Source organism: Dasypus novemcinctus, chromosome 6, assembly GCF_030445035.2.
Source record: "Dasypus novemcinctus isolate mDasNov1 chromosome 6, mDasNov1.1.hap2, whole genome shotgun sequence".
NCBI lineage: Eukaryota > Metazoa > Chordata > Mammalia > Cingulata > Dasypodidae > Dasypus > Dasypus novemcinctus.
In genome coordinates, this window is record NC_080678.1 from 132,890,305 (window position 1) to 132,903,708 (window position 13,404).

At 51.4% G+C, this 13,404-nt stretch overlaps 1 long non-coding RNA gene across 1 annotated transcript in view; it reads right to left on the reverse strand.

The window, feature by feature from the left end:
* The window catches only part of LOC131278843 (uncharacterized), a 34,863-nt gene extending 23,171 nt beyond the window's left edge, over positions 1–11,692 (reverse strand). The window contains exons 1-2 of the long non-coding RNA XR_011649132.1: positions 11,469–11,692; positions 4,370–4,500 (exon numbers count right to left, since the gene is read on the reverse strand). This is a non-coding gene — a long non-coding RNA (uncharacterized lncRNA). The remainder of the gene's footprint in view (positions 1–4,369; positions 4,501–11,468) is intronic.
* Between the last annotated feature and the right edge of the window lie 1,712 nt (positions 11,693–13,404).

Consider the following 13,404-nt stretch of genomic DNA (forward strand, 5'->3'; position numbering starts at 1 on the left):
TGTGCATGTATATGTGTGGTGAGTGTGTCTCCATGTCTGCATCTAGCACGTGTGTGTATGTCTGCACAACATGTGTGCAGAAGTGCTGGGAAGCATACATGTTCCATGTCACATGTACGCGTGTGCATGGACTCACACAGCAGGCGATCACAAGCACTCTCAGGATAGGGGGGCCTCATCTCTCTCCTGCTCTCTTTCGACTCCTCTTCTCTTCATTTATCCCTGTTGGCTGTTTCCCACACTTTCTCTGGTGAATATGTATGGCTTTGTCATCAGCATAAGAAAAATGCACGTCCTCCTAAACCCAGGGCATGAGGCTTCCGCAGTAGCCCCCTGGGGGAGAGGGAAGGGGGTCCCTGCCCTCGGGGGCTTCCTCGCAGGCTCCTGGAGAAGGGAGACATGTTCCCACCACTGGGTGTGACCCAAGGAAAGGAGGGGGCCCTGGGCCCAGGGCAGAGGAGATTTGTGCCCTCCTGGGTGGGTGTCAGGAGAGGCTGCATCAGGCTGCATGCGACAAAGGCCCCTCGACACACCTCTCAACTCTTGATCGTAAGGAACCCAGGAAATCACCTCCGTTCTCTCACGACTGGAAACGTGTTCTGCCCTGCGTCCTGAGCAGTGCACACACTTTGCCTCTCCTTTCCTCAGACCCCCTAACTTCTCCTCTCCAGCTGGCAGAAGGCAAGGCTCTGCATAGGTGCCAAGCTGTGCCACCCTGCAGGAGCTGATCTGGGGCAGCCCAGCAGGTCCCCGAGCCAGCCTATCACACACCCTCCCCTCTACTTCGTTATTTCCTCCAAATCTTACACTATTCCCCACCCCCAAAGTATTCCTTTCTCTCCCCTTCTGCCCCCAATGCCTTTCAGGCCCACCCTGCCACCTCTTCCAGGAAGCCTCCCTGGCTCCTCGGGCATCCTCAAGGAATGCACAGCCTCTTCACAAGGCGCACCTTCCACTCTACCCCGCTCAACTCTCAAGGGTGGGGAGTGGCTCCCTGGAGGGCTGCACAGTGAGGCTTCTGAGCTGGGGTCTCCGTGGACTCCCATGTTCTGAGTTAGATTAATGATGCCTGCCGCAGGCCAGGCCAGGGCAGAGCAGGCGCAGCTCTGGATCTGCATCCCTCTGGCTCCTCAGTGCCCCTCATTCAACAACTGGCTGGTACTTTGCATTCCTAACCAGATTATTCATTTACTCGTTAAAGAAAAAAATTAGTGTTTACCATGTGCCAGGGTCTTGGAGACACAGTGCCCGCTCCCTGCGTTTACCTTCTTCAGGAATGGGTCATGGGAGGGGATAATGATAAACAGATCAACAGACAAATGGAAGGTGGTGAGATAGTCTGTGGACAGGCAGTTGGGGTGTTTACATGCAGGGAGGGCTGTTGGAATCTGCTGGCTGGGACATACAACACCTGAGAAGAGGTAGTGGACACAATTCATGGGCAGACGTTAAAAGGGGTAGATAAGATGTATTTGCATTTTTCACCAGTTCTTTAAAAGTAAACATTTTTTGCCTCTGAAAATATTCTTTACCAAACACTCTACCCTCCCCACCCCCCAAAATACAGCTACACCATTATCAAATTGAAAATAGGGGCATCTTTATTTTTACAACATCAAAATGTTTTTTCACATGATCGATAATGGAAGCAGTTCTTGAAGCACCTGTATCACAAGAGGCTGGTACTTAATAAACAGCCTGTGAAAGTTCAGTGATTTCAAAGGAGCTCTTCATCATTAATTCTAAAACACATAATCAGGATTGAAGTTGAAATATGTATGGGATATCAGTCACTTAGTAATCTAGCGGTGGCATTGATAATAATTCACTCTGAAGCAATGGCAGAAGCATCTGGTCTTTCCCATGGTGGAAGCAGGACAAGGCACCTGGCAGGGGAGGGGACACGAGCATGTGTCCAGAAGGAGCTCATGGCCGGCAGCACAGAAGAACACTTTATTTAAAAAAAAAAAAAAAAGAACAGGATTCATGGCTGAGGAGAGATTAAGTGGCCAAGAGAACCTATAGTGACCGGATCAAAACTACCTGATTCCCAAAAACTGTGGAGACAGAAGTGTGGATGTTTGCAGGTTTAGGGAGCCCCTTGTGAAGATGGGGCCTTATAGAATCCCAGTGAAATTATGAGAGTGTGTTGTCTAAATGCAGCCTTCAAAGGGACCCGGCTTGGCAAGACAATTCTCAAATTGCTCCTCAAGTCCCAGCAAGACTTTAATGGCCAAAATTGCTGACTCCTCGGTTAGTTTCATTTAATGATCATCTGGCTCTGCTCTGGGGGCTGGAAGGAGAATCTGCAGAGGGGGGTCCTGCCTCTCAACACAGCAAGCTCCTTCCCTCCACCCGTCCTGCTCAGAACACCAGGCAGGGTGCAGAAACTGCGCTTATATATCTGCTGTGGGAAATGGGGAGTTAGGGCTTAATGGGTTCAGAGTTTCTAGGGTGTAGAAACGTGTTGGTCACGGATGGTAGGGATGGTAGCACGACATTGTGAATGTATTTAATACCACTGAACCCTATACCTGAAAGCAGTTATCTTGGGAAATTTGTTTTATGTATGTCACCCTAATAATTTTTTAGAAAAGAAAAGCCAAAAAGCAAACCCAGGGTAAAAACTACTGACTTTTAATGATTATGGACCTATTATTTTTGCTTGGAATTTGAGGGTAAAATATCAATCAAATTGACTGTTAAAAAAATCTGTTGGATGATATTGAGGAGCTAACGATTCAGTAAATGATTATGACATGGCCAAGATGCAGGAAAAAAACAGATGCAGATGGAAAAGCCTAATATTTGTGCCCTACAGGCACTGGCAGTTCTGGAATAGTGTCAAAATTTAGAGGTGGACGTGGTAGTAAAGGAGGCACAAAGGAACATGTGCAGAACAAAAGAGAACCGAAAAATCAAAGGGCAAATAATTCTTTACCCTGCTACACCTGAAAGATTTCTCCATTAAAGAAACCACACTTTGCTACATTACAGAGGAGAGCATTCTATAACTGGGAATTGTGTAAACAACCCTAATAGCCAGGCCTACCAAAGGAATCCATAAGTAAAAGGAGTCTCAATTTATACTACATTGCCATAGGAAGAAAACAAAAAATGAAAGTGAAAACGGCCATAAACAACCATGAGGCAGAGGAAAACTGAATCACACTCCAAACTAAATTAAATTTCCTCAAAAAAGCATTTGGGGGTATGAGAAAAATACCTTCAACAGGATTATGAAAATTAAGAACATAAATGGACAGAAGACAGGAGAGAAATGAAGCAAAATTCATTGAACTCAGGAAACAAATACGTAAAGTTGACAATATCACATCAGCAATTGAGACTAAATTAAAGATGCCCAAAGAATAATAGAATGAATAAAAATGTAATTAAAAGCACTGAAGAAGGAATGGAAAACATTCAATAAAATTAAAATAAGGGGAGGGGTTAAAATGAATGGTAGGCAAATAAGTAAAATCCAGTATGCATATTGTTGGATTCCTTTAAGAAGAAAAACAAAACAACACAGTACAATATTTAAAACTCTAATCCAAGAAAAGTTTTTTTTTCTCCCCAAACTTAAGATCTGAATCCCAGGGCTCACAGTCGGACCCGGGTGGCGGGAACAGGCGTTAAGGCCCTCCGCTTGGGGTTCGGGCGTACTGCCCGCCCCTCTGCCCAGCTGCACCCGCTTCCCCCTCGGTGGCCTAACCCCGCCTCTCCCCCGAGGGCCACCGCCGCGCCATGACAGCCCCGCCTCGCTGCCCCGAGAACCCTGGCTACCCTGTCTTCTGCCCGCAACCAGTGATGCACTCCTGCACGAGCCTATCAGCCATCTGCCGGCCCCCGGCCATGCCCCCTGCCCCTCCCCCATCTTCGCCCTATATTAACCGCTGTACTTCCTGAATAAATCAGACTTGCGCACAGATCCTGGTCTCCTCGGTAGTCTTCTTCCCACCGCGCGTCCTCCGCACCTTGCCGGCCCCGGAGCACCTTCTCGGAAGGCCCCTCCGTGTGTTGCAGCCCTCTGTCTGAGCCCACACCGCCCCTGCAGCGGCCCTCCAGGCGAGCCCACACTGCGACATTTGGCGTCCAACATGGGGGCAACAACTTCCCGGCCAGACCCCCACCCGCCTCGCCCGCAAGGTAAGGACCCCCGTCTTCGCTAGGCCCCGCCGTCGGCGCCATGGGCGGCCGTCTTTCCTCCCACCAGGCGCCTCAGGTTAGGGCCCTTGCCAGCCTTTTAGACACCAATCATATGAATGTCTCAGTAAAGCAGCTCCAAATGTACTGGGACCTTTTGCTGCCTTTCAACCCCTGGCTCTCCACTTGCCAGCTGTGGGACCCGGACACGTACACTAACCTCATTGACCGCGTCATGGCGGCTATGGAATATGAGAACAAGCGTTTTCCCCCCAGCCTTCTCCCCACGCTCATCGCCATTCGCTCGTGCCTCCAGGGCACCCCCGTCAATCGGGTCGCTTTCCACTGCACCTGCGGTAAGAGCAAGGGAGAGGGGTCTCAGTCAGACAGTGATTCCAACACCGAGTCCTTGTCCAGCTGCCTCAACAACGCCCTGGACTCTTGACCGCCCAAACCAGACGCGCCTACCCCAAGATGGCGAACTTCCGCCTTCTTCTTGGGAGGATAAAGGGAAGTCCCTCCCCCTATACCCGCCCCCTCCGGCCACGGCGCCATCTTGGCCCCCACCGGAAGAGGAGCGGCCGCCATCTTACAAGCCGCCTACCCCCTGGGGCAGTCCGCCATCTTGTGAGGCGCCGCCATCTTGTGAGGCGCCGCCATCTTGGGACGAGCCACGTTCTCGCCCCACCCCCTGGGCACCCCCCACCGCGGATCCCTCATCCGCCAGAGGGCCCATGGGTACTTGGCCCCCACGGGCAGAGGCCCCCGCGCATCAGATGCCGCTCTTATACCCGCTGAATGCTGCCCCCTCGCGGCACCGTCCGCAGGATCGGTACCCCTTTACAGCCGACAAAATAAAAAACCTCCACAAGGCAGTTAAAGAGGACGGCCTCGGTAGCCCGTACGCCCAACATTTGCTTGAGGAGCTTAGCACTCAGCTCGCGGTTCCGTATGACTGGGTTTCCCTCGCTCGGGCCATTCTAACCCCCGGCCAATTCATCGACTGGCATGCTCCCTTTACATCAGAGGCAGAAAAGCAAGTGGCACACAACGCCCGTGTCGGGGCTCGCCATCCCCCGGACGCTTACACAGGCACGGGCCAATTTGCCAATCCGGCCCAATATCACAACGCCCCCCCCCCGAGTTCTGGCTCCAACTTCACGAGCTGGCTTTACGCGCTTCCCGCAGCTGCTCCGCCACCAGACCTGAGCCACTTGCCAAGCTAGTCCAATGAAAAGACGAAGACTTCGCCGACTTCGTATCCCGGGTTCAGGAGGCCTGCAAGTGCAAGGTCCCTGGCGAGCATGCGCAACAAGCCCTTGCCCGGGAACTCATTCTGGAAGGGCCACCAATGCCTGCCGACAAGACATCCTACCAATGAAGGAAAGGGGAGTACACGACTGGATCCTGGCCTGCTCCCACATAGACCCGCAGGCCACCGCGCTGGCTCAGGCCATAGCCACGGCCATGTCCCTCTCCTCCGACTGCTTCAAATGCGGAGAAACCGGACATTTTGCCCGCGAATGCCCTCATGCTGCCCGACCACGACCATCCACGAACACGCCTCGAGACACTGGAGGAGCCAGACCACGCACGCCTCCCACCCCATGTCCCCGCTGCGGCAAAGGATACCATTGGGCCCATGACTGCCGCACCGCCAACAGCCAACGGCAGCCTTTAAACGCGAGAGGGGGCAGGCCTCAGCCCCGCCAGCAAGAGGCCACTCATCCACGCTACCACCCCCTGCCGTAATGTGGACCGTTCCACTGGGACCCAAGAAACCAATAATGGAGTTAGAGGTTGAAGGCCAATGGTTCGAGGGAATCCTTGACACCGGGGCAGAAATATCCTGCTTCCCAGAAACAGCCGCACACAACTGGGGTGTGCTCCCTGGCCCCCGCGTCATTGGAGCCACCGGAACAGCTCCCTCATTCCAAACCAGCCAAGATCTTATTTGGAAGGACAAGGAAGGCCACCAAGGCATCTTCCGCCCCCTTGTCCTGCCTGGCATCGACAATATCCTCTGGGGCCAGGATGTCCTCTCAAACTGCGGAGCCATTCTATCCACGGCTCCCCCCCAATGATATACGCCACTGCTCGCATTACACCTCCAGCACCCACTCCTCTTGAATGGGATACCGAGGAGCCCATTTGGGTGGAGCAGTGGCCCATCTCATCCCAGAAACTCTTAGTTCTCCAAGCTCTTGTCTATGACCAGCTCGACGCAGGACACATTGAGCCATCCACCAGTCCGTACAACTCACCCGTCTTCGTCATTCAGAAGAAGTCAGGCAAGTACCAGCTCCTCCACGACCTGCGTGAGATCAACAAGCACATCCGCCCAATGGGCTCCCCCCAAACGGGGTGCCCCCACCCCACGGCTATACCTAGACACTGGTGCACTGCCACCATCGACATCAAGGACTGTTTCTTCTTCATTCCACTGCACCCAAAAGACCGTCCAAAATTCGCCTTCACGCTCCCGTGCACCAATCACCAAGAAGTAGCTGAGCGTTACCAATGGCGAGTCCTCCCGCAAGGAATGCGAAACAGCCCGGCCATCTGCCAGCTTTATGTCAATAAGGCAATTCAGCCATTAAAGAACTTTGCATACATTGTTCATTACATGGACGACCTTCTCGTGGCGCATGAAACCCCCGGAGGCCTCCAAGCCATCGTCACGGCATTACTGCGCCATCTCAACAAGCTTGGCCTACAAGTCCAACAAGATAAGGTACGCATGGAGCTCCCCTTCACCTTTCTAGGCTTCAACATCCACAACACCATCACGCCTGCGGCCCCCCAACTGGCCATTCCGCAGAAGCTATCTCTGACAGAGCTACAGCAAATCTGTGGGCACATCAATTGGCTCCGTTCGGCTCTCCCGATCACCACCGCTCAACTACAACCCCTCTTCACCCTTCTGCAAACCGACCAAGACCCTCCGCAGGCCGTAACAAAGAAAATCGCTATTACCTCGGCTGTGCAGGAGGCCATCCGAGCTGTCAATGATGCCCTGCGAGAATGCCAACTGCAGTGTCACGACCCCAACCGAGCCATCTTGGCGCTGATCCTGCCTACCACGGGTACGCCCACCGGGCTCCTCTGGCAGAAGGGGCCCCTTCTCTGGCTCCATACCGCCAAAAGCAAGCTCAGAAAAATCGGCCTGCAAGTCACCCTCTGGATCTCCTTGGCCATTGACCTCGTCCGGCAATGCACCCACACATATGGTACTCCCCCTGACACCATTGTGTGGCCGCTTGATGCCAAGAAAACCACTGCACTGCTTCTGTCCAGTCCAGACATGCAAGTCCTTGCGGAACTCTTGCATGGCAAATTTGACAACCACTATCCCAGCCATCGGCTGCTTCAGGGCATCTCCCAGTTATCCTTCATCCCTCCGCCGCACCACCCCTTCCCGTCTCGCCGCCCCTACCCACATGCCACCACCGCCTTCACTGACGCCTCCAAGAACAAGTTCGCAGCTGTCATCTACTCGCCTGGTACGTCAGAGCCTCAAATGCTCATCCACATCAATGTGAACTCTGTCCAGGTAGGAGAGCTCCAAGCCGTCGTCCTAGCTCTCCGTGCCTGTCCCGACAGACCCCTCAACATCTTCACCGACAGCCTGTACACCTTGCAAGTCTGCCAAGTCTTGGCTTTCACCACGTTTTTTCCTGCCAAAAGGCCTATTGACCAAGCACTCCTAACTCTCCAGAGTCTCTTGGAAAACCGCACGGTGCCCTGGTACATCGCCCATGTGAGGAGCCATTCTGGCCTTCCTGGACCTATCGCTGCCGGCAATAACCTCGCGATCAAGCCGTCCAAGCCCTCCCAGCCTCAGTAGAGCGCTCGGGAGGCCGACCGCCCGCCCCTCCACCTGGCGACCTCCTCAACCAAGCCAAGCTACTCCACTCTCGATTTCACTTCTCTGCCAGGAGCCTTCACAAGTTGTTCCCGGAACTTTCCATCCAGGCCTGCAAGCACATGGTCAGATGCTGCCAAACCTGTGCACCCCTTCTGCCCCTTGGGCCACTACAGCCGCAAGGAGTTAATCCACGCGGGCTACGCCCCAATGCCCGATGGCAAATGGACGTCACCCACGTGCCCCAGTTTGGCAGGCTCAAGTATCTCCATGTGGCCATCGACACCTTCTCCCACCTGTGCTATGCCGTTCCCCTCCCAGGAGAAACAGCCAAGCACTGCATTCAGGCCCTCAGACAAGCCATCCTCTTCATGGGAGTCCCATGGGACCTGAAAACCGACAATGGACCAGCATATCGCAGCGCTTCCTTCGCCGCGTTCCTGAGACTATACAACATCACTCATCACTTTGGAATTCTGTTCAACCCCCAAGGTCAAGGCATGGTTGAACACACTCATCTCTTCCTCAAGCATCTTATTCAAAAGGAAAGGAGCAACCATCCCCGCCACACACCTGGAGAAATTGTCACCTCTGCCTTAATCCACCACAACCTCCTCTGCTTTGATGAGGATGGCCTTTCCCCAGTACATGCTCATTGGGGCCCGTCCTACCGGCCCACACAGGCCCCCCTTGTTCAGTGGAAAGACCCCAAGACTAACATCTGGTCAGGGCCTGCCCCCCTCCTTGCCCAGGGTAGGGGTTTTGCTTGTGTCTTTCCAGATGACGCCGCCCAGCCCATCTGGATCCCAGGACACCTCATCCGGCCTGCCACTGCCGAACCGCCTGACCCGGAGAGAGAAACGTCGCCAGCGACACCTCACCCCACAGATGGCCATGATGACCCTGAATGCCGAGCCCGACCCTCTCCGCCAACAAGTTCTGCGGCTACTCCACCTAGCCCAAGCTGAAAGGGCCCGGCGGCCGCCGCCACCCACCTTCACCCCCCCCAAGACAGGCTTCTCGAACGTGCTGCCTGGCGAGGCCCCCCCCCAACAAAATGAGCGCTGGCCCTTCCTCTTCCACCTTCTTCGGCGCTTAATAAAAGAAAAGGGGGAAATGTAGGGTGGCACCGTGTGGGAGCGTGGCGACAGCAAGGGTCGGCTCATCTCCAGGCACCGGTGCGAGTCGGACCCGGGTGGCGGGAACGGGCGTTAAGGCCCTCCGCTTGGGGTTCGGGCGTACTGCCCGCCCCTCTGCCCAGCTGCACCCGCTTCCCCCTCGGTGGCCTAACCCCGCCTCTCCCCCGAGGGCCACCGCCACGCCATGACAGCCCCGCCTCACTGCCGCCGAGAACCCTGGCTACCCTGTCTTCTGCCCGCAACCAGTGATGCACTCCTGCACGAACCTATCAGCCATCTGCCGGCCCCCGGCCATGCCCCCTGCCCCTCCCCCGTCTTCGCCCTATATTAACCGCTGTACTTCCTGAATAAATCAGACTTGCACACAGATCCTGGTCTCCTCGGTAGTCTTCTTCCTACCGCACGTCCTCCGCACCTTGCCGGCCCCGGAGCGCCTTCTCGGAAGGCCCCTCCGTGTGTTGCAGCCCTCCACCTGAGCCCACACCGCCCCTGCAGCGGCCCTCCAGGTGAGCCCACACTGCGACATTTCTTCTGTCATTTCAAGTCTGCTGTTGTATGCCTCTAATGTGTTTTTTTATCTCACTTATCATGTCTTTTGTTCCCATGAGCTCTGTTACTTTTCTATTCAGGTTTTCAAATTCTTCTGTATGCTCGCCCAAGTGTCTTCTTGATGTCCTTTTTTCATTAGCCATAGTGTCTTTCAACTCATAAATTTTGGAAATTTATATGCATCTCAATTAGTTTTCTGAAGTCCTATGTCTCTTCTGGGACTTTGATTTATTCCTTTTCTTGGGCCATTTCTTCCATTTTCTTAGTATGGCCTGTAAGTTTCTGCTGATGTCTAGGTGTCTGTTTAGGATGTTGAGTTTATTCAGATGCTCGATCTCTCTCTCTTTCATAGGGATTTATTGGTGGGAGGCTGTGTGTTACTGCTATTCTTAGTTCAGCCTGTTCTGGGTCTTTAGGATTGTCCCTGTTATTACCTCAAATCTGGGCCCTGCACCCAGTAATCGGTTGCAGACCCACTTCCAAGGGCCTTGGGGAAGGAGATTGTAAAAGCCAGAAAAAACCTTTCTTACTTATTTACTTTTAATTTCCTTGCATACACTTCCCTAGTCCACCCGCTGATGGTGCTCTTTGGCAGCCCTCACAGTTCAGTGCCTTGTCAGAGTGTGTTTGCTGCAACACAGACTGGATCACTGTGATAGGGAAGGCTTCCTGGAGGCTAAGAGACTTGTGATTCAAACTTTCTTAGAGGCAGTTCTCCAGCCTTTGCCAGCAGCCACCTCCCTTTTCCCAGGTAGGAACTAATTCCACTCCCCTCTGCATCTTCAACAGCCAGTCCTGATGAGTAGAATGGGAAATGGAGAGAGCTGGATCTCTTTAGTCCCTTGCCAGCAACCAAGACAAACAATGGCATGGCCGTGCCTGGCTGGAAGGAAGGGCTCCTGGAACACCAGGTCAAATTTGTGGGTCAAAGCTGAGTCAGCCTTAAGCCGTGTCTGTCTCTCTCCCCTTTCCTGGGAAGGTGGATCCCTGGGACCCCCTTTGTCTGTAGCTGCTAGTACAAGGCCCATGAATTCAAAAGTATCTGTAGCAGGGGAAATGGCTGTGGCTCAACCAACTGGGCTCCCGTCTACCATATAGGAGGTCCAGGTCTCCTGGTGAAGGCAAGCTGGCCCATGCACTGAGCTGGTCCACGCAGAGTGCCGGCCCATGCAGGAATGTGGCCCCGTGCAGGAGAGACACCCTGTGTGGGAAAAAGCAACCTCATGCAGGAGTGCCAGCCAACACGGAGAACTGGTGCAGCAAGATGACACAAAAAGAGACACAGAGAATAGAAAATAAGAAGACATAGCACGGGAGCTGAGGTGGTACAAGAGAGTAATTGCCTCTCTCCCACTCCAGAAGGTCCCAGGGCAGCTTTCTCAGAGCCACCTAATAAGAATACAAGCAGACACAGAAGAACACACAGTGAATGAACACAGAGAGCAGACAACAGTGGGAAGGAGGGGGTGAAATAAATCTTTAAAAAAAAAAAAGGTGGTTCAACTTTAAAAAACAAAACAAAAGTATCTATAGCAAGGGTTCTTTTTTTTAAAAAAAAGATACATAGATTACATAAAATGTTACATTAAAAAAATATAGGGGTATAGTAGGGATTCTTAACCTTTTTTGTTCCAGGGATCCTGTATTAGTTAGCCAAAGGGGTGCTGATGCAAAATACCAGAAATTAGTTGGTTTTTATAAAGGGTATTTATTTGGGGTAGGAGCTTACAGATACCAGGCCATAAAGCATAAGTTACTTCCCTCACCAAAGTCTATTTGGAGCGAGATGGCTGCTGATGTCTGCAAGGAAGGGTTCAGGCTTCCTGGGTTCCTCCGTTCCTGGGGCTTTCTTTTCTCTGGGTTCAAGGTTCCTTCTTTCCTGGGGCTGGCTTCTCTTTCCTCCACATGCTGACTTCCTGGGGCTCCAGTTTAAATCTTCAGCATCAAATTCCAATATCAGAAACACTTACATCAAAAGCTTCAACTCTGTCCTTTGCCATGCCTTTTATCTGTGAGTCCCCACCCACCAAGGGGTGGGGACTCCACGTCCTAATGACGTGGCCCAGTCAAAGCCCTAACCATAACTCAATCATGCCCACTAATAGACCAGATTACAAACATAATCCAATATTTATTTTTGGAATTCATAACTATATCAAACTGCTACAGACCCCTTTGCCAGTCAGGTGAAAACCATGGACCCCTTACTAAGTCTACACTACACTGTGTGTTATTTAATAAATATATCACACCTTCACCAACATGTCCCCACAAGAATTTTTTTTTTTTAATTCAAATCAAGCTCATGGACCCCTTGTTAAAAACCCTGGTCTATAATGGGTTGGGGGAGGATGCTGGTAGTTGCAACTGTGGCTTTTAACTCACAGTTTTGCAATTGCAATTCTTTTCCTTTGCCCTTCTCTTCTGGGCAGTGTCCAGCCTTCCCCTGGTGTCCTAAACCCTAGAATATTTTTTTTCCATGCTGTTTCTGCCTGTCTTCTATTTTTCTGAGAGGGAAAAGAATCCTGTGTCTAGTCTACCATCTTCCCAGAGGTTCTCCCATACTTGCTATTAACCTGAGATAGAAAATCTCCTATTGAAATGCTGAACAAAGTTGATTTCAGCATTGACCTATGAATCCAAAATAATGCAAAACAACAACATCCACTGCTGTCTCTGTGGTGAGTAATGAACTGTGTACAAGAGAGACCTTTCCTCAACATACCACCCATTATTCACATCTCTCGCTCACCTAAGGAATGCACACTTCTTTGTGCTGTGTTCTCTAGCACAATGCCCATCCCCTATGAAATGTCCAGTGAACATCTGTGGATGTTCACAGTGTGATTTAAACTACTATAGGTTTGTGTAGTTAAGAGGTGCTGACAATGGGCAATAAGATCATGAGGTGGGGGGCAAAAGGCCTTAAAGAGAAAAGCATACCTTGATGTAGCAATTTGATATTATTTATGAATTCCAAAAAGAAGGATTATGTTTGTAAACTGGGCTGTTCCTCTTTATAAAAACCAACAGATTTCTGGTACTTTGTACCAGCACCCCTTTGACTAACTAATACACGTGATTAGACCCTTCTTTTCCTGCCACACCCTGTGCTGTTTCTGGCTCCAGGGTATTTGCTCCTGTAATTGCCTCTGCCTGGAGTGGCTATGCCTTCCCTCCACTTCACCTGGTCACCTCAGAACAGAATATTCAATCAATATTTGTTTCAAGTATCAAGAGCAAAAGCAATGGGATTATGTTCCAGAAATTTGTATATCCCTCACTTCACTCAGGACCATCTACTTTCTTTGAGGGGCTCCGTGTACAAAAATCATTAAAAATTTCAAGAGGATGACAGTATAGCATTAAACCAAGCACCAGACCTGTGTAAGCATGGACCCAGACTTCCCATACCATATTTTATTTACCTGAATTTATATATCTGAATCCTCCAACAAACTGTGAAGTTCCTAAAGGGCAGGAACTATTCATATGGTAGATTATCAATAACTGTTTCTTGAATGAATGAATGAGTGTCATTAATCTTGAAGAACGTATACGATTTCAAAAGAGAGAAATGAAACCTCACAGGTGAAGGAATAAATAAAGCTAGAACTGAAGATCAATGTGCAGGGTTTGTTTGGGGAAGAAGGGTCCAAATGACAGAAATAATATGATGAGAGGTTTACAGTGTCCCGTAAG